General features: G+C 53.3%; 1 protein-coding gene across 1 annotated transcript in view; it reads right to left on the bottom strand.

The window, feature by feature from the left end:
- The window catches only part of LOC122372474 (insulin-like growth factor-binding protein complex acid labile subunit), a 40,950-nt gene that overhangs the window by 9,944 nt on the left and 10,424 nt on the right, over positions 1-20,582 (bottom strand). The window contains exon 2 of the mRNA XM_043349687.1: positions 14,117-14,191. The gene's annotated coding sequence lies outside the window, so the exon portion shown is untranslated. The remainder of the gene's footprint in view (positions 1-14,116; positions 14,192-20,582) is intronic.

The raw sequence follows: 20,582 nt of genomic DNA, 5'->3' as shown, positions 1-20,582 counted from the left end.
ACGATCGTCCCATACACGTCACGTCATGGGCAGCTATGTCACCGTCTCGGCCGACCGTCTCCGTCTGTCGTCACATCGCGCCGAGACGACGAATCGTCTCCGTCACGCACCGTCAGAGTGACACCGTCACGAGCCGCTAACCTCGCTGCAGAGCGTCACGTGTTTGCTGTCTCTCACACGTCACGTCACGAGCAAAACAGTCACGGCGTGCTGTTTCTCATTCGTCACGGTCTGGCCCCGCGGAGTACGTGCTGTCCGCGCGTACAACGCGTCAACAACAGGGCTTCGCCGGCAGCTGTGGTAGCCAGACCGAGCCGAACACAGGGGAAGGCCAGCCGCTGGGGAAGACATCCTGACCCGGCCGCCGCGATGACGCCGGCGGCGATATTAGCCATGACGACATCGGTGACGTGGTCGGTGATGACGGCCGTCCGCCGGGATCACTCGGCTGATCGCCTGGTTATCATCTCTATTTTCGGCTAGTCTGCATGACTTATCGCCATTGATTTGCCTCTAAAATACGCGCCACCGGTGGTCGTCAACGTGTGAATCAACCGCATCACACCATATCCAATTGAACGCGTCTTCCGGACTTTCCCGAGGGACGGAGGAGCTTCCCTGAGAAGATTGCTCGGATAAAATCCTTCCCCCGCACCCGTCAGATCCCAGACAGTCGCCCCTTCACACCTTTTACCCGGTCCCCTGGCCTCCCTCTCTCTCCCCTCTCAATCAGCCCGCCTGCCCACCGTCTCGCCAGTCCATCAGACCCTCCCTCCCTTCCCTCTCGTCCGGTGGCAGAGGCACGCCCCTCGAACGTGAAAAATCGCCGCCGTATGCAAACGTCGGCCGTCGCTCTAATCTCGATAGGCGCCGTGGTCGCTCTGCTCTGCCCCGGTGATTCGGCTCGGGCCGCGCCGCGGACGGGAACAGACCGGCTTTCCCCGTCGACAGGCCCTGTATGTGTGCGATGTGGCGTATGGTTTGGGTCTGATAACGGCTGGGGAACGACCCGGGACCGCTTCCCGCGGCGAGCGAGTCTGGTCGGCCAGCTGGAACACCATTTATCAATCGGCGAGACATGTAATTAAAAATATTACCGTTATTAATATTCCGGGAGCGAGCCGGCCGTCTTTTCCATTTATTCGGATGCCTAGCGTCATTAGGGATCTGTATTAAACACAGCTGGACTGGATTACAGAGGACCTCTCCAGGTCTGCCGTGACCAAGTGCGTACGCAATCACCGCCCACAATCACTGCCTGACAGTAACAGCCCTCAGTCTCCTCATCAGAGCAAGTGCACTGCCACCGGCCCACCGCCGGGCCGGCCGACCAGCAATTCAGGCGAGGTGGAGCTCCGACCCACAGTAATCCCTGTCGAGACACCCGACAGCCGTCACATGTGTCACGTCACGTCACATTTTCGTTATGCATGCCGGCCGCCGAGTAACGAGTGTCACGTGTCAGCGACAAACGTGTCTCAATTAACGAGCGGTCGTTCAATTTTCATCAAACAACTCAAGAGTACAGTCCACTTCATTATGGCTCTGAAATATTTAGCGGTCTGTCTTGTGGCACGCCACCGGTGTTACCAGACAGCGCAGTTACCGTGACAGACCCTGCAGACGGCACCGTGTAAGCTACGCACTTACGGCCGGTGCGGCGGTCGTACGAAGCACAAACCTCCACTGTGGAATGGGGCTGGCTGTCGTGGGGAAACACTACAAACATTGGGCACGCGATACACTGCCCGTTAGTGTATGAAAATGGGGACAGTGTGAGTAGAAGTAGCTCGTAAACTTCTTTCTACATCTTTATGAGCTATGTACTGATATATGAGCTTCCATACGGCCCAAAAACGACGTGGCTAACTGCATTACATTAACGTTAAATAATCCTAGCTAAGCAATACTTAAAAAAGCTCACTCAAAAGTTTAGATATACGGGAAAACCTACAGAAGCGGGGCCGATGTTCGATGCATCCCATTTTTGTCGCTAGATGGCAGCAGCGTCTGCGCCTGAACACATACTGTGCCGCATGACTCGGCGATCGCCTGAGGCTGCACTGGCGGTGGCGTCGGACTGGCGAATGGAACGCCGGACTGCAGAGGGGGCAAAGAGAGACTTTTAGGCAATGAAAGGACAAAATCAAACCAAGGCATAGCATTGAGAATATTAACTGAGAACAGTCATCTATAATTGCAATTCTCAATTTGCAGTTCACAAACGAATTTCGCTGGGTTACAGAAGCAGCATTGACGTCCGGAGAATAAGTGAACACTTTCAGGATTCGGAATTCTCTGTTCATTACTCCGGAGAGCCATTTAGAGTCCAAAACCAATGGTTGCGGTGGAATTGTTCGTTTACTGGAACAATGGGCCGTCATTGGCGGTAGTGGTCGGCCGATCGGTCTCCTGACCGGCGTCAGCGCCGGCCGACCAGACGGGACCGGACGGAGACGGAGGGGGGGGGGGGGGCGACAGAGGGATCGGTCTGGGAAAGGATTCGCCCGCCACGCGCCACTGGCCAGCGCCCCTTCATCACAGAGACCGCCGGGGCGCCAATGGTTCACCTCTCCCGGAGAAAAATGACACACATTTGTCTCCCACGTATAGATGAGCTGCTGATGTCGGACAATAACTTACAATAGTATCGAAATACATCCAATCGGCCGCGGCGCGGGCGGAGATAGTGCAGCGGTAACAGCAGCGGCCGCCAGACAGCGGCCCGGGACGGCGAGGGTGACCGGCCGCGCCGCGCGCCTCGTGAATCTGCATATTTCTGCCGTTGCCACTCCGCCCCATTACTCCACGCCGGTGATTAAACGAAAACTTCGCGCAAGTTCATCCTTTTACTGGGAGGGAATCTAATTAAATTCCGCTCCAGTCAGGTAGAAACTCGTGTCTAGGGTGTTGGGCCGTGCAGTTCCTTTTTGGCCGGTCGAAATTAGCTGCCGGCGACCCGTCACCAGTGTATGCAATATTGCTCCGGTGGGAGCCTCGCCGTGCTACCGGAAGGAGGAAACATCCGGTGAAATCCAGTATAACAAAATGATCATATGCAATAGTTGCCTGGCGACATTTTTGCTTTTCCGCAAAAATTGCACTGACACATAAAATGTCACGAGTATTCACTACAGTACACCCACAGAGGTGGCACAAGCTTAACAAATGAACAACATGTTCACCCGAAACAATGAGCGCATTTGACACATGAAAATGGCCTCCCTCACTCTTGAAACCGGGTCCCGCTTTATAATAACTCAGCAATCAGCATCCGATCAGTATTTCCATCGCAATCAGGTTTCTGGTATCAAGCTATCTGGAACTCACCTGATAAAAATTTTATGCTGCCCACATACACACTTATGAAACATCACTATGTTCTGCACCGGTGGTAGCTATAAATTCATTTAGCTGAATGATGTTGATCTTTTCTCCGAATCGGACCGCATCCAGGCGTTCCGTGGCGCTGTCTGTGGAGATTTGGTTATGGAGATTCTCTGAATGTATTGACAGAGTTACCAAGGCCGGACCGGAATGGGCGGCCGTGGGATCCACTCCCGCACGGCGGCCAATGACCCCCCGAGGCAGATGGCGGGCAAAGGTCACAACCTGTTCACCCCACATTCTGGAGGAACAAAGCACTGGCGCCGCTCCGAGAATCAGCACCCCGGGCAAAATGCGAGCCGGCAATCATTCCGTCAAAGGCTGTTCCGTCGCCTGACGGCCCTGAACGACCGGTCACAACTAAGTCGATCGAAGCTCCAAACGGCCAAGCGATTGGCCGTGTCGGTCTAAGGCGTCGGCGACGGCGGCCCGGGCGCGGCGGCACCTAAATTGAGCTCATTCCGAATGGCTCGAACGACACACCATTCGACATGAACCCGTGGAGTCCGGACTTCCTGACCTGGCCGCCGCGGCTGCACGCGGTGCCCGCAGAGCTAATGTCGCTCAGTGCCGTCCCACTGTGGGCGCACATTTCGGCCGATGGCGGGCGGGGCGGCTGCAACTGTCGACCACCTGGTACTTCCCGTCAACAACCAGTGCGGCCAGTTCGGTGAATGTGGCTCGAACGTGGCGCGAGCGAACGACGGGCGGTCGATGCCGACTGCGGACGGTCGACTCCTCCCTCCTCCCGACATCGACAGCCGACCAGGAAACGTCGCCAGGGCTGCAACTTGCAAATCTGCCGTGGAACCCAATATCTATTCCCGAAACGGCTATAAAATCATGATGGAATATTAAAAATGGACCATCAATGATGAATTTATAACACTTCTTTAAAACGTAAAAATTAAGAAGTAGCAATTGCATGGCAAAATTTTCTGTAGAATTAATAAAAATAGTCAAACAGTGCTAATTATTTCTGGTAGTTGGAAGTAAGAATACTTTCAAGGATATGTTAATGACATCCCCTAAAATTCACTGTCGCTGGTCTTATCTTAAGGGCATGCGTTCTAAACTTAACATATTATGTTACAGCTCGTGTGCAGCCTGAGGGTGACGGAGGGTCAGCAACGCACGACCCAATACGGCGTCAGCTCTGTCTAAATGGCACGGGTTTATCGTTCTGACTTCAGCCCTTTCGCCCTGTCATTCTGATGAGTTGGCATTTCTCATCTTTATCATTTCAATTTTATCGCGTTTTTCTTCGTTTATGAAGTCGCCTAGTCGCATTTATCGCTTTACTGGGTTCACCTGGAAGCAATTTATCGTTTTAATTGCTTTGTGTTTTCACCTTCTCCCCTCGCCTTCCTCGCCTTTACGTTTCATTGGATCAAAACGTTTTTGCTTTCTCTTCTCACTGATAGTGGAAAACTGAAGCAGGCTCACAGAGCTAAATTCAATACTGATTAAACGAGAAAACAATACTATAAAAGGAAGAAGTTTCATCGTTCAGCGTATTCCAAATAACTTATCTTGTCGCACGACCACACTTCGTCTCCGTTAATCTCTCCTACAGGACAGTGGTGATGACAGTTGACAGCTGACACACAGCTCCCTGACTATCGTGATTAGAGATTGCAATCCCGGAACGTTTTGACAATCCCGGGATCCCGAAAGTTTTTATTTCGGGATCCCGGGATCCCGGGATCCCGGTCTTGTCACTATAGGTCGTAAGAATAATTTCCTACTGACATGTTTTGCGTCTTTTAGCTTACCACAAACAAAGAGGCAACCAAAAGCCATCCTTAGACCATGTCATTTGCAATAAACACGATTGAATTTGCGAAAGAAACGTTTCGATTTGATTAGTATTACCCCAATTGGCCTTAATAAAACTGTGCGCCGACCAGTGCGTTTACTATCTCGTCATTCAGACGGGTTCCAGCACATCCACGCCACACTCACTCTTCGTCTACGCTACTCGTATTAAAGGGACCCTCCCACCTTCAAAAAAGCTAATGAATTGGCATGAAAGTGATGTCGCTCGGTTCAGAAAGAGCAAAAACGAATATCTACCAAATTTCATCGAAAAATATTCACCGGTTTTCAAGATATTAGACTTTTACTTTTGTTTACTTTTTGGGATCTCCGCTGTTCCTAGCGACCTTATTTGAAAGTGCGGCATTTGTTGCGCGCAAAGCAGCATATACCACCGCGTGCTACCAAACGTTTTAGTAAAAGATTTAAAATCGTTAGATCTCCGCTGACGTCACAAATTCTAAGGGGGCATACCAATGCATTAGCCCCTTAGAATCCGAAAACTGCAAGTTTGAAATTCGACATCTCCGAATTAAAGCATTTTTCGATGTTGTGAGTGCCCAAACCGGTATTTTCAGACCATGGCCACCAATTTGGCTATCTCAACTCAAATCTAATGTTAAGGTGGGAGGGTCCCTTTAACGCGACAGTTTTAAGCCATTGCTGGTAGGTCTGTCTATTTTAAAACTCGCGACCAGTGTACGCAAAATTTGGCAGCTCCCTATTTCACAATGTTTTCAAGATGTCGATTGGTCACTTCACCTTCCGGTTCCGCTTTCATCACTAATGTCTCTCAGATTTTGCTCTAAAGTCGCTTTGAGGGCAGAGTCACTGACTGGGAGAGTTCCACTCTACCGTCTTCAACGTTTGAATCAGTGAGCTCTGCCGTCACTTGCGTGACATCTGTGGCATCTTTCTGCGACACGAGCTCAAACACTGTCTTGATGACCTCTTTTGTTCCGGCCACGGACGGACAAGTCAGAATCGCTTAACTCCACGATCCGTGATCCTGATAGAGATGTTGCTGCACTGATGCTGCAATTCTTTAACGTTCGGGACCCTTTTTCGTACACATTTAAGCGGCTTATCCGCTGTGGGTGATACCCGGGAGCTACCAACACGGTCAATTGTGGACGGCCGGTACGGGGTGCCAGCTAAATAGTTTCTCTGCTTTATGTCACTAAGCACCATGAACAATGTAAACAAGACTCGTGCAGCGGCTGCATTCTTTTTATGGTGAAAAACTGATTTTTTTTTCGGGATCCCGGGATTGGCGGAATTTCGGGATCGGGATCGGGATTAAAATCCCGCCGGGATTCCGGGATCCCGATCCCGGGATTGCAATCTCTAATCGTGATGACAGTTGACAGATGACGGCACAGCTCTGTGACATCTGAACAGCGCGACGGCGGCAGAGCCGACACAGGGAGGTGGTCTCCACGCAAAAGTGGCGGTCAGAGAAGAGACAAACAGGTAAGTTTGCGGAGCCAGAAAGAGGTAACAAGCATACTAAGCAGACGGTGACGAGCGGCGTGAAGGGGACGACCGGACAGAAAAAAGTTAAGGATTTTCTGTGAGGTTTAACGGGTCAGATGCTTTGTTGGACCAAAAGGCTGGCCGAAACATCAAAACAAGCTGGGGTAATTAATGGCTTTGAAGAGATTCTGTTTTTGAACCAAGCCCGCCAGAGGCCGAGGCTAAAAGTAAATTTATTGCTCTCTTGTGGTGGCAGCGCGCTTGCTGTGAGGAAAGGGGTAGCCGACAAATAAAACACTGGAGTTGGAATCCTGTCTGTAATAAAGCTTGGTAAATGTTAGCCATGTGAGTCGAATCAAAGACGATCTCGGAAGGGTCACAGGGACTGCCATATCCGGCAACGCCATCTCCAGATAGTCAATCATGGATCACACCTCAACGGTAAACAGAGATCCGATTCACTCGGTCGCCGGAGCTCACAATAGAATCCATCATATGTCCCGGATATCCCCAGAGCACGGAGACCTTGAAGCTCTGCTCTAGCGCTGCCGCGCCACCCGCCGCGCCCGCAGCCGCTGTCAGCAGTGTCCCCAGTGCCTCCACCAGCCGGCCTGTGTACCGCTGCGATCCCCGTCGGTGCGTCGGTGCCGACGGTCCCCGGGGTGGCCTTTCTGCCTGAGCCGGTGCCGCGCTCTGTCACCATCCAATTGGCGGCAGACGACCGGCCGAGCCGGCCGGCCGGCGGGCGGCCGCCGCCGGCTTTTACCTAATTGCGTCCGACCGTCGGCCGCGACAGGCAATGATTCAGGTGTGGAGGGCACGCCACGGTCCCGGAGGACGGCAAGGTGCTGCAAACGGGGTGAGTGCCGCAAATACCACGCGCGGAGAGCACTGTCGACACGACACAGGGAGTGCATCGCACACGACACACCGAATATACCTGCTAACTACCTACAGGCACGACACATGACATACGAAAAGTTTAGAAGGCAACGTGCAGATACATACGTGAAGTGTGATACAAATGCGAAATATTCAGTACCTATGCATGTCATATTTCAAGCATGCGTGAGAGCTACATCTTTCATTCAGGCCCAAGTCAGAGGCAGGTAAACTGGAGGAGCTACGATGTCGATAGTTTTATCGACGTTCTGCCCAGTCGGTTATTAAGTTCTCTCGTTACGGATACAACAAGTAAGAGGATCAACCCCAAACGACAAATGGAATCCCGACAATAAGACCACTGAAATGTAATGTGGCGCTCCATTCCATAAATCCTCTCAACAAACATCCTTTCAGCTCACATAACGGCCGCAATTAGAGCAGTCCCTCGGGTGCCAGGCTCGTTCCCGTTAGGACCCAGCAGCCGGTGACCTATGACCTGTCCCTGTCCCGGGGCGGCCCCCGTGACCCCAGGTATATATCACCGGTCGGGCGGCCTCCCGGGCTGCGTTAGCCGCTCCGGACTGAGCGGCGCGGCGGGAGAGCACTTTATCCCACTATCGTGCAGGCGCAGCTCGGCTATCGAGCTGCAGCAGTTCAGACCTGTCGCCAGAGCGGCTTGGTCCCACGGCGACCTGATGCATTCTCAGAGCGCACACTAGGTAAAGTGCACGCTGTAACGTCAAGTGTATGGCAACAACACGCAGTATTTCCAGCAGTAAATATTGCAATACATAGTAATTACCTAGGCATTACAGATTTCAGTGCACGGCGGCAGGGCCGTACCAAATGGCGGCAGTAATAATCCGCCGGAGCGCGAGCATCAGTGCATCAGTGCACGTCCTTTAGTGAACAGAGGCGACACTCTGACAGACATCCCGTCTCGCTGTCACACCGCGTAGCGATCGTTCCAGTCGGGAAACGTGTTCCACTCGGAGGCCGCATCAGTCATCGGCCGCCAGTCGCACGGCAAATGCTAATGATGATGGTGATGACGGTGGCTTCAGGACCGACCGACGCCAGGTTATATGACGGCCATCAGTCAGACAGACTGTGCCATGGCACAGAGCCCGGCTGGTACTGGGGACGGGGCGTCCGTGCAGCGGGCTCATACGGTACTGTTCCGCTGAGCGCTGCACGGTCTCCGAGGCGCGTCCTGACGCCGTAGAAACGCGACCCCGGCTATTGTGAGCTGCAGGAGGCTCCGGGTCACATGGTAGGCCATCGGAGCACGGCGTGTTCCGGACTGCAGCAGCGACACTACACCGACATCCCGTCACGCCACCAGTCACGTGACAGGTCCGGTAAGACGCCATTACAGAGTCATGCGGTCCGACTGAAGACCGGTCTCTCGGTCATGTGACACGTGACAAGTCCTTGGCAGCAGGGGTGGAGTAACCCGCTATCTGGGCGGCGAACAGGTCTGACCGAGGGCCCGCCCGCAGCTGGGTACGGCCCGGCTGTAACTCGGCATTACCAGTCCCGAACTGAGTGAGCACCAGGGCCAGTCCACTGCAACTGCATCGGGCGGGGCTGCTGTGAGGGACAACTTTCTACGGGCTCGGTAGATGGAATCGACCCGAGGAGGTCACACCGCCGGCCACAGCCACAATCGCACCATAATACTGCTGTTTTAGCGGTCTCCGCGGGGAGCCGAGTGTCCCTCACGATATCATCGCATACATGAATACCTGATCAGATGGACATGACTTGCTAAAACGAGCTGCAGCTCGCCTGCCACACGGGTGCGATATCGGGCTCGGTGTCGTCAGGGCCGGCCTTGCCCCAGGAGCAGTCGGTCGGCCAGCTGCTCGAACTGAACACTTCTGAACACATCTGCTCGGGCTGCCTTCCCTTCCCACGGTGGTAACAAACTGAAGGTTACAGCCGAGACATGCAACGAGCCACATCTGTAGTAGCCTGTAAGCTTCTAATGTCAACATATACTGAACGATGGATTTTCCTTATTGAATATTCTGCGCCGCGGAACCGCGATGGTCCTGTTTGAGAATATGTTTATCCGAGTTTGCATAAGCGACAAGGAAAAAGTGGATGATACACATCACCAGCACCATGTTTCCCGTTCCGGTGATGGATCGACGGCCGTCGTCATGCCCTCCCACAACTCCATCAGCCCGCCACGGTCCTCCGGAGCTCCACAACCGGTTCGGGGTGCCTGCGGCGGCGGCGCGCCCATCACGACTCAATTGGCGAGATCGGCGGCCTCCAGAGCGGCCGGGGTCGGACGGACGTCATTAGCGCCAGGTAGGAGCGGCGCGGCGGCCTCGGCACGGCCGTCCGGTAACCAGACAGACGAGTCGGACAGGGCCAGACAGACGAGTCGGACAGGGCCAGACAGACGAGTCGGACAGGGCAGCAGATCGGCGGCACCGGTTCAGAACCCGTCCCCGCCCCGCCCCTCACCGCGCCGTACCGGCCGCTAATGCAGAAACCACATCAACCAAACCGCCGCCGCCAGAGAGCGACCGCCACCGATCAGAATGGGCGTACCTGCCACCGAAATAAACCGACCCGTCTCCTACAGGTGTGAGGGGACATTCCTGGTGCCGCTGCCGGACCGCGCGGCGCGTGCGACGCATGCCGATGTGGTCGGACCGCCGCGCCGGTACGGGGAGGGCGCTGCGCAGCGGGGAACGGATGGTGGCGATATAAGTGCATGTGACACTGACGAAACCACTGCCACTCCTGTCAGGACAGGGGCGCCGATAAGCGTCCGCCGCGGCCGGAGCCTCGATACGATACGACTGCCGTGTGTCAGGCGTGTCCGCCAGCAGGCCGCCGATATGCTTCACAAACTGTCTGCGGAGGCTAAAGGCGCCTCTAGAAACTTCCCCATGCAGCGGTCGGTTTGGAGGACCCCCGTGGCGGTCATGAGCCCAGCTGCCCTAATGTCACTCCGACTGACATTTAGGCGGCCAAGGAGCGTAAAACGACGCTTTTAAATTTTTAGTGACGTCAGTGGTCGTAGTTGCCCGCTCGACTATGGACCCCTGTGTGCGGAATTTCTGGACCGTGCCACTGTTGCCGAGCCGTCTGGTCCAGAATTAGCATAAGCAGCGAGTCAGACGCCGCCCCGACTCTCCATGATGCCAGTGTTCCAGTCGAGAGTCTCACAAAGAACGCGTGCATGTCGTACGAGGTCGTCCAATTGGCCTGAGAGCGCCGGAGTGGCGCTCTCCGTCGTCTTCATGGCATTCAAAGTGCTCCGCGGCCACTGACCGACTCAAGTTAGAAATAGTTACGAGCGATACGAGCACGCTGTTCCGACAATCAAATCCCCTATTGTGGGATCGTCGACTAGAACGAACGTGACATATGGCTGAAAGCGTGGTAAACTGGTCAAGTGTCATCCAAGCTGACATCCATATTGAGCCGTGACTTCGCTGACTTTCTACGTTATATATTCATGAAACGCACGTGCAGGCATGCTTAGTGGAAAACTCATGTCTGCGTACTAAAACGGCTGAACAAGCAGGCTTCAAGCAGGTTTTCTGAGCCCGACGCTTTAGTTAAAACCCCTGCTGGATTCCGGTCAAACTCCCAGCCGGACCCAGGCGACCCAACATCCAGCATAGGTCAAGCAGACCCTCGCCGTCCCGTTTTCTCCCGGCCGCTAGCTGCCAGGGCTGACACCAGGTCCAACCAGCCACGCCCACAGTCAACCATCAAACACCACCACCCAGGACCCGACCGAATGAATAATTCAAAACTACGTTTACCGCTTCATTTCCTTCGGGAGACGGACCCGACGGAACCGAAATCTTTCAAGTGAAACGGTTGCTTGAAACACCATCACTGTGGGAATTGTATCTGGAGAATTTATATTGAAGCCATTGGTCTCCCTCATCGTATGTCGGTCTTTTCACACCAGTAACGTCCACGGAGCAGCACGCGTATCTGCAGCCCCATCGAACTACTCATGATGAGTGTCACGAGCCTGAACCTCGGACAAGCCCCAATGTGGGGCCGACTGAGGTCATCGGCACGTGAATTCACCAAACTAGGAACATTACAGGGTTGATAGCATCGCAAGAAAACCTCAGCCCGTGCCAAAGTGAATAATGTGACATCATCGGACATACAGGGTGTCTCAAAAGTTCGTTCACAGGTACCAGCCATGCTTTTTTTGTCAATAATTCTGAATCAACAAGAAATTAATAGTCGAAATTTTGCATGGGCATTGGTGACATGACAACCTTCCTCAAGCAGTCGCATTGTTTTCAACTGCATTCGACCCTTCATGAGCTCACAAAAAGGGTTCACCTCTGACCATGGGTCAGGCACGAAAATGTAGGTTGCAAAGTCGGGTATGTTGTGAAACTCTCTGTTTCAGGAGTAATGGGAATGGTTAAGTCGGAAATGACACATGGCTAAGTGTCGGCGAGGATGAGCGCAACATGATGATCATCTCATAAAAAACGGTGGCTAAAATTTTTGAAGGACGAAACCATGCGAGACTAACGGCGTTTTGAACGACCCTCGCACGACAGCAGAATCGTGTTCCGGAAAGCAGCTGAAAATGCGGTCATAACTATTGAAAACTGGCAAGAAGGTCACAGACAGAGGTTACCCATTTTCAAGAAGTGCAGGTCATCATAAAATAAAGACAAATTATAATTTAAAATTGTTTATAATATCTATAACGCTAATTTTTGGGGACAATAACACAAAAATCGTCAATGCCAAGGACACCTGACCCTCCAAAAGTGTCAGTTATTGTAAAATTTTATCTAACGAAGTTTCAAGAGGCAGATCTGCAGCGAATAATTTTCTTTTAAACACAAAATCCCGATAAAACCACACGATGGACAGGTTTGGGCCGTTTACAAAGCAGAACATCTCCCGAGGAAAACACTCCGCAACCGAGCGAAGGTCTTGGCATGGGGAATGACGAGCGCTTGGAATTTGCAAAATTTGCACAATGTGTCTGAGAAACAGACGTCCGACACATTCTGCTACCATATGATGCGAAAAATTTACTCCTGGCACTTCCCGTTTGTTCAGGACTGGGGTCGTTTTGAAAAGGAAAATGGTGCTTGGGATGTCGACGCCAGTCATTCATGAAGGAGTTAGCGCCAGAGAATGCCTACAAAATACTCAAGAATGGTGTCGATGCAAGCTGTCGGCTTTCAGGGAGAAGCGGATGTTGCCGGGGAGCTCGTCAAACCTAATTCCGACGCAGAAACTGCAGGGGCCTCCGGCAGTTGACGGAGCAACAAAAATCGGTATGGGCAAATATTTTTGGAGATACAGCAAAGGGGTTGGTTTCCAACCTTCTTAATCAGTTGTCAAAGCATGCATATTTGTCTAGTGTACACACAGACACCAAAACCTTATACTTTTGGCCGGTTCTTATATGCTTTATTGGCATGGGAAATGTGTGAACGAACTTTTGAGACACCCTGTACACTTGGGGACATTGTGGTCGTCAGCATTGAACACCTTTTAACAGAGATGCAGACAGAGTCAGCTTGGACAAGATCTGTGGCATCCGTTTGAAGTCTCTGCGTTGAATAGGCATGTTACTCCGGCGGTTGAATTTTGGAAGCAAATATACCTAGAAAACATTTGAATCCTTGCGATTCTGAGGCCGTTTGTGCCTTCACCTCGGTAAGGACGCCTCCCTTTCGGTGTCCTGGCTGATAGTTCAAAACAAACAGCCGCTCTGTACATTTCGAATTTGTCTGTCTAATTAGATTTCATTTGACTGTCACTCGGCTGACAGAAGTTGCTTGTCGTGCTACTTTCCTCTTAATTGCAGAAGAGCCGAGTTAATGTGGGGGCGTTTTATCACCTCTAGGATGTTCAAAGTCACTTCGGAAACTGAGTTAACTTCGCCAATTTCTTTAATTTTTAATGCTACTTAGACGAGTCTGAATACTTCACTGGCACTCCAAACCATACGCAAAGTGTAACCCGCCATTGTAATACAGAACTGCCCATTGCATCCGAAATCCATTACGGCACAGCAATGCGCCTTGCCGGGTCTTTATTTCCCCACAAATCGTACAGCGGTAAACAAACCCTCAGCTCCACCAAACACAAGGTGCCGCGCACGGCGGGCCACGCCGAATCACTGTGGCGGAAGTGACGCGAAAAATACAGCCGGCCCTGCACCGGCCGACTGGCGGTAGTTCACGACGACAAACTGCGAGCCGACCTCCAAGGCCGTCCGTTTGCCGCTGACAACAACTCGGCCTTCAGGTGCGAGCGAAACCGAACCGTTAGCCTACAACGATACCTGCTGCTGGGCTCACGAGGGGACCGAGGGCGGGGAGGGGACTCCGACCGGCCGGGTGGCAGCGAGTCAGTGACTCAGCTATGAGTGACTCCCGCTACGTAGTTAGTCAGCTGTGACAGCACAAATAAATAAACGGACGTTCGCCAACAACTCACAACTGCAGTAATCCAGGACCTGAATACTGAAGACGACGCGCCAGCAGGACTAGCCGCCGTGTCACTGCTGACTCACCTGAACCCTGCAGTCCGTCCTCCGCCACCGGGGTACGTTCAGATCCGGGAGACTCAGCAGACCCACGGGAGACGCCTGCGGGAGAAGACACTCGTCACTGACGGGGTCACTCCATGTCTCCACTCACAGACAGACACGAGCAGACGACGGCACGGCGGCACCGACACCCCCGCATTGCCACGTCAGCGCAGTGGCTGCATTGGTGCGGGCGGGCGGGCATGCTGCAAAGTTGCAGCTTGCAATGTCTGTAACAAGATCGTCAACATGAACGCTAGGCGAAATGAACCGCAACTGGGTGTCAACACGCGTCATGTGCACAGTGCAAAGCCCAATGCCCCGATAAACCGTGTTTGCCAGGCCTTGTCAAATTTGATGAAGATAAAACATGTCAAATCGGGCGAGTCAAACTGCTCATTCTCATGTCAACATGGTCACCCCGACCATAAACGTAATTCCCAACAAAAACGTTGTAGCATGAATAGAAAAACCTGGTTAAACACGGTCAACATTGCACTATGCGACAGCATAACGACAGATCATCCGCACAGTATGAGTACGTAGTACGCATGCATGACGTTCGACGCATGTGTGACATGTTTCATCCATGTTTACAACTGACAGCAACACGTCACTCATGCCCGCACAGACATGTGTAGTGTGTACGTACCATGTCACCTGTCATATCCCGATCACATCAGTCGCCAAATCTGTCACCAAAGCGGTCGCCGCGCCCGCGGCAGCGCTCAAAGGAACGCGGAGCCGCTGACGTCCCCGTGCTCCCTCCTGTATGTTTTCCCAGGTCAGCCCGGTCCAGCCCAGCGGCGGGCGCGACTCCCGTCAGACACATCTGATTCCGATATCCCGTCCATCTGCCAGCGGCGCACGGTTCGCAGAGCCGTTCAATCAGATTCTCTGCCTGATGCACCCGATCGTCGCCGGCCGCCAGGGACGTGACGCAGTCAGGCTAATTGTATGACGGAACTAAGAGAAGGTGGGACCGTCCGCTCCACTGCCTGTCTGCAGTCTCCTGATTGACTGAGTGAAACTGAGTTCAGTAGGTACCCGGAGACAGAAACGGCCGGGCAGGGGGGCCAGTTAAAAGACGGGTCAGTTACCAGTTGCAGTCGATAGCGGGGTTTATTTCCTCCACATGTTTGGGGTCGTCTTGATTCGGCCCCGGAACGGAATTAGTTCCCTTGCAAAAGTGTTCTATCCCCAAAGACCGGATTGAACCTGGACCCGAACCTCAACCTCAGCCTTCAACTCCGCCTTCACATTCGTCTTGGCTTTCACTAAGCCCGCGTCACCGTCCACCGTCCACATTCTACAACTCACCGCTCACCGTCTACCGCTCATCGTCTACCGTCTACCGTCTATCGTCTATCGTCTATCGCCTACCGTCAAACGTCAACCGCTCGCCGCTTTCATTCAAACATTCACCGCCCAGCGTCCACAGCACACAACCCACCGCTCAACCTCCACAGCCCATCGTCCACATTCCACCGTATACCGTCCACCGTCCACCGCCCACCGCCCACCGCCCACCGCCCACCGTTCGACCTCCACCACTCACCGCTAGCCGCGGCGCGCTGCCCACACCCATGCGCCACCACAGAGCATTTCGAGAGTCAAACTATGAGAAACGAGCGGTCGAGGCCGGTTTCTGGGTCCACAAAGCCTCGTGATCGCAGTCAGGGGAGCGGAGCGGTGGTGGTGGTGACGCAGACGTGGCTCATGACTCACTTGGAACTGATTTGTTGGCGAGGGCAAGAGATACTAATGGCAGTCGCCGGAGGAAGGGGAAGACCTGGCTGTGGTCTGTCTGCCGGGAATGGGAACAGATCGAGCTAGGTGTGTCGCACGGGAAGGAACGGACCAGGCGTCTGTCGTCGGGGGAGAGACAAACCGAGCGTGAGACCACGGACCGACGATCGGCTGACAGTCCAGGCGGCCCCGTGTGATGGAAATAGCGATGACGCCGTCCGATGACGCCGTCCGATGACGGAGCCGCGGTCCGCCACAGACGGAGAACAAAGGGTAGCGGTCGGGTGGCGGGGATCGCCACATCTGCTGGGGACAGATACGGCGAATGGTGGCGAACGGGGCGCGCCGTGAAACTGCCCGTATTGATTTTAGCGGTGCTGAGCGGAATGAGTTTGGGGTAGATATGGTCAGAGAACAGCGCTAGAAGTAACGGAAATGACATTCGAAAGGGACGGGAACAGTGAATGGTGAAAATGAAGGGGATTAGATTTACGGCTGGGTGGAATGGACTGCGGAGCGTCCATTGGGCGCCACTGCCGCGTCCGGACGGTGTCCAATGTCGGGAGATGGCGGCAGAGCGGTCGTACCGCCGGCACAAGAGCCGCCGCTGAGTGGCGGCCATTCACGGGCATCAGCCGAGAGGGCACAGGCTGCAAGTTAACTGGCCGTCTGCAGCTTTACTGCAGGCGCTTTACTGCACTCATGGCCGCGGGCATGTCGTCCCATCAGCGGAGGCGCGGCGGAGACGCAACGCTGGCCGTCCGGCTGCTCAGCAACCGGTCACAGGTCGGCCACTCGAGCGCCAGCAACAGCCCGACACACAGCTTCAGTAGCTCCCACTCTAACTCCACCTAACCGACAGCTTTGCAGTCCTTCTCGCAGCCAGCGAGTGTCATCATTCTCAGTCGAAGTGGCGGTATCATAACTTATTAACTTATTAACTTATCAACTTATTAACTTAACTTATTAACTTTTTAAAACTTAACTAACATTATTATTCCAGCATGGCGATTACCTATCATCATTTATATAACCTGAAATGCGATCAGATTTCAAAGCACGTCTTTCGTTTCGACAGAAATATCATACGTAGCCCTTCCGATCGACACAGAAGTCATAAACAAAAATCAAATCCCGACAGTCGCCATCCACCATAGGTCTCATGCAGCGGGATGACAAATGACCACACATATTTGGTCGGAAAATAATCCAACTATTCCCTAGCAGGTGCTCATCCCCTATGCATGTGTCCAAGAGGAGCGGCGGTTTAAATCAGCGGAGGGCGTGCCACAGCCCACTGTTCCTGCTGCCGTGCCAGTACCGCCCCCTCCCCCCCCCCCAACTGAGGGGCTGTATCACGACATGGTTATGGTTATATTGGCTTTGAGGCCAGCACAGCGGCAAATAGTTGGCAAACATGAAAATAGTCGGTCGGCTCCCGATAATCTGAGTACGGAGGCGAAAATAGTAGTCGAGCCCCGCCCTTTGGCAAGGCTACTGCTGCTGGCAGATAATTTACTATGATGAGTCACAACACCTTCAGGTTCAGGATATGGCTGATCAGAATCTCAATGGTGATTCGATTTACTGATGGGTTCCGGTGAAATGAATTACAGGCAGCCACGCCTGTGCAAACCTTGTGAGGCACAATCAGCAATCAGCCGACGGCGGCAAGGAACACCTCAGCATGTAACACCCGCTATCATTAGCTTCACGTCTGCGCCAGATTATCATTAACCATCTGGCATAAAAAACACTCGCGTGTCCTAAAAACGAGGGCCACGAATCTGCTTCCTGCTGCCGTGGCCAGCGGTCACAAAGAGGCTCAGAGAGGTCCCCAGTAAAAACGAGGTCAGCCACACAGACAATGGAGTCACACGTCATCGGATGGCGGTTAACAAGGGACGACACCGAATCGGGGGTGACCGATGGGCGCGGGACGTGCGGCAGTGCGCCGGAGAGGACAGAGGGAGGGGAGAAACGAGCGGGAGTGGGGTCGGAACGGCGGAGAGACCGTCAGTGGGTCCTGGAAGAGCAACTTGGTAGAGTCCGGTTATCTTATAGTTATCAAGGAATCTAACAAAAATCGCGGATATATTTAGCAATCTAACAAAACCGAGAGCATTCGTGAAATGACCAGAATAAAGCTCAGCTAGCCGAGACAACTCTTTAAAATGCATTACCATTCATCAACAAGATTTGTCAAATATCGCGCTCGCGTGACTACAGATGTTTCATCTCCAAACCCACATATCAAAGTCGCGTTCCGTGTTCATAGGCGACCGCGAATGGTTGGTCCCCAAGCATCTAGATCAATCCCAGCAGCCATGCCACACAATGGCATTCAATCAGCAGGGAATGATACTACTCAGAGATTTGTGATTCGGTCGAGACCGAGACACAGTAGCAGTGATGTTTCCAGCGCCAGGAACACAGACGACATCCCACTGAGATGGGCCAGAGACTGATCCGTGGATTGCATCATTTAATCATCAATGCTGCCTTGCAATGCAGTTTTGATTCCCAGTACAATTGATGCCAATTTAGCTACTTAGCATTATGCATCGGAACTATGAATTATTAAACGCTCAATGCATGATTTGTTATGCAAATTCAATCAGACTTAACAGCGTATCATCTGAGATTATGAAAGAATAACAGCTCGGTGTCCGTTTCCTGATCAGTGATCATGGGCACGGTCCGTCATCCACGGTCAGCCACCGTAGAACGGACCGCGGGGTCGACAACGGGTCACCGTCCGGCACCGCCGGCCACCTCCGCCGCCTCCGTCGCCCTCCCCTCCATAAATCCTCATCAACAGGGCCGTCAGGAGCCGTCAGCACGGCTGTGGGCGCCGTCCGTGGACGCTATCGGTCGGGAGATGACGGCAAACACGACCGGCCGCCGCCGGAGAGCGTCCATCGGCGGCGGCAAACAGCGCCACGTGCGCCGGTCCCACCGCCGGAGGGCACTACCCAGAGACTCGCAGGCGCGTGCCTGAGACCCGTGGACACTCCATGGAGCCCCGTGGGCACTCCTTTGAGACCCATGGCACATCCTCAGCACCCCTGGGGTCACACCGCCACCTTGGTATGAAATTGTGTCTTGCTCCCATTCCAGGCACCCATAAGTGTAGAAATTAATAAACCTTTTTCCCGAATTCACGTTTCACCCGGTTTCGCCCCAGTACTCGCACCCTATCGGCACACTGCAGCTCAACTGCTGGGCTAACTTGGCTCCGTTCGGCTTCCTAGCTCATTCAATCTGTCGCTACAATGCTCACAGCCGTCGCAGCTCCACCATGGTCGCCGCACTGTCGCCAGCCGCTCCTCCTGCAGCTCTGTCTGTCACAAAAATCCCACCAGCAGCTAAATCAATGGCTCTGGCTGTAGGCTTGTGTGTAGTTCTGTCACTGGCTTTGTCAAAAAGTTCAGTTGTCTCCGTCGGTGGTCCCAGCTCCGTCATGTCGGCTCCGTCTGTTCGCCGCCCTCTGCCGTTGTCCGGGCAGTTTCGTCCTCCGGGCAGTTTCGTCGGCCGACCGGCTGCCACTGATGAGCCCCGAGGTTTAGAGCCGCCCCAACAGCGCGGCCAGCTGGGTTTTTACACGTCCCCAGACGGCAGCAGCCACACTCGGATACTGGACGTCCGCAACCGGCGCTGTCCGTTATAACACAGAACTCTGCAAAACACACCACTCTACTCACAGCATACAAGTCACGTACGAAACACGCACAACTGTTGCACAGTTATGCAAGGCCGGACATATCCAGACGGATGCGTTTTCGTAACAGCTGCTCTGCTATCTCCTGCAATGAACTGGTGTGACCTCGTAACTGACATTGGGTGATCACTGAATCGAAACAACGAGAGATAATCGAAAACATCCGATGTACCCTGCAACTGTCTGAGGTAGGTCACTGCAACTTGTGCTGATCATATGCAGAGCGGCGGTTACTGACCGGCGAGTGATGCGGGTCGCTGAGTGATACGTTTAGATACACTGAGTGAGTGATATCTGTAGATGTAGATACTGAGCCTGAGTAAATCCTGAGCGGTGACGTAGATTGATGGCGCCACATATGTCAGAGTACAGATTGATGTCCGTTTGATAATACACAGGGTTGACACTAAGGTGGCTGTCAAAATGAGTGTTCTGTGGGGAGTGTATGTATGTCGGTCCCCAGCCAAGACAAGGCAGACACACTCAACCCAAACGGTGCCGCTCAGTACATATAATCGCCCGTTTGGACTAGATAGATGACCATTGATCATTGACCGCTGTCACCGGCAGATGAACAGCGAGCCCGCCCCGAACAGGTGACTGGGGTGGTCAGACTGCTTCAGTTTGAACGTAGTCTGGTTCATACAGACCCAGAAATCTGCAACGACTGGGTAGGATCGGACCACTGACAACCCATGCAAGGATGACTCACTCGCAGAGTCATGAGCACGAGAGAGCAAGTGAGTTCAGATAGCCGACCACCGAATTCACACAGGTCAGCGCTGAACTGGCACTGATAGGCAGCTTCAAACAGTCGACTGCTGATCTGCGCACTGTGAAACTAAGCAATGAACAGTGCACAACATGGTTCTGATCCCTGACAGCCAATAGTTGACACGAAAGGTGGAGTTCCTGTGGTGAGAGGAATGGAGCTCGGTCCGAGAATGGGTGATCCTGTGAGCCTCAGTGGGGAAATAAGTC

This window comes from Amphibalanus amphitrite, unplaced genomic scaffold (genome assembly GCF_019059575.1).
Source record: "Amphibalanus amphitrite isolate SeventyFive unplaced genomic scaffold, NRLGWU_Aamphi_draft 001363F_arrow, whole genome shotgun sequence".
Lineage (NCBI taxonomy): Eukaryota > Metazoa > Arthropoda > Thecostraca > Balanomorpha > Balanidae > Amphibalanus > Amphibalanus amphitrite.
This window is presented reverse-complemented; position numbering and strand designations above follow the sequence as displayed.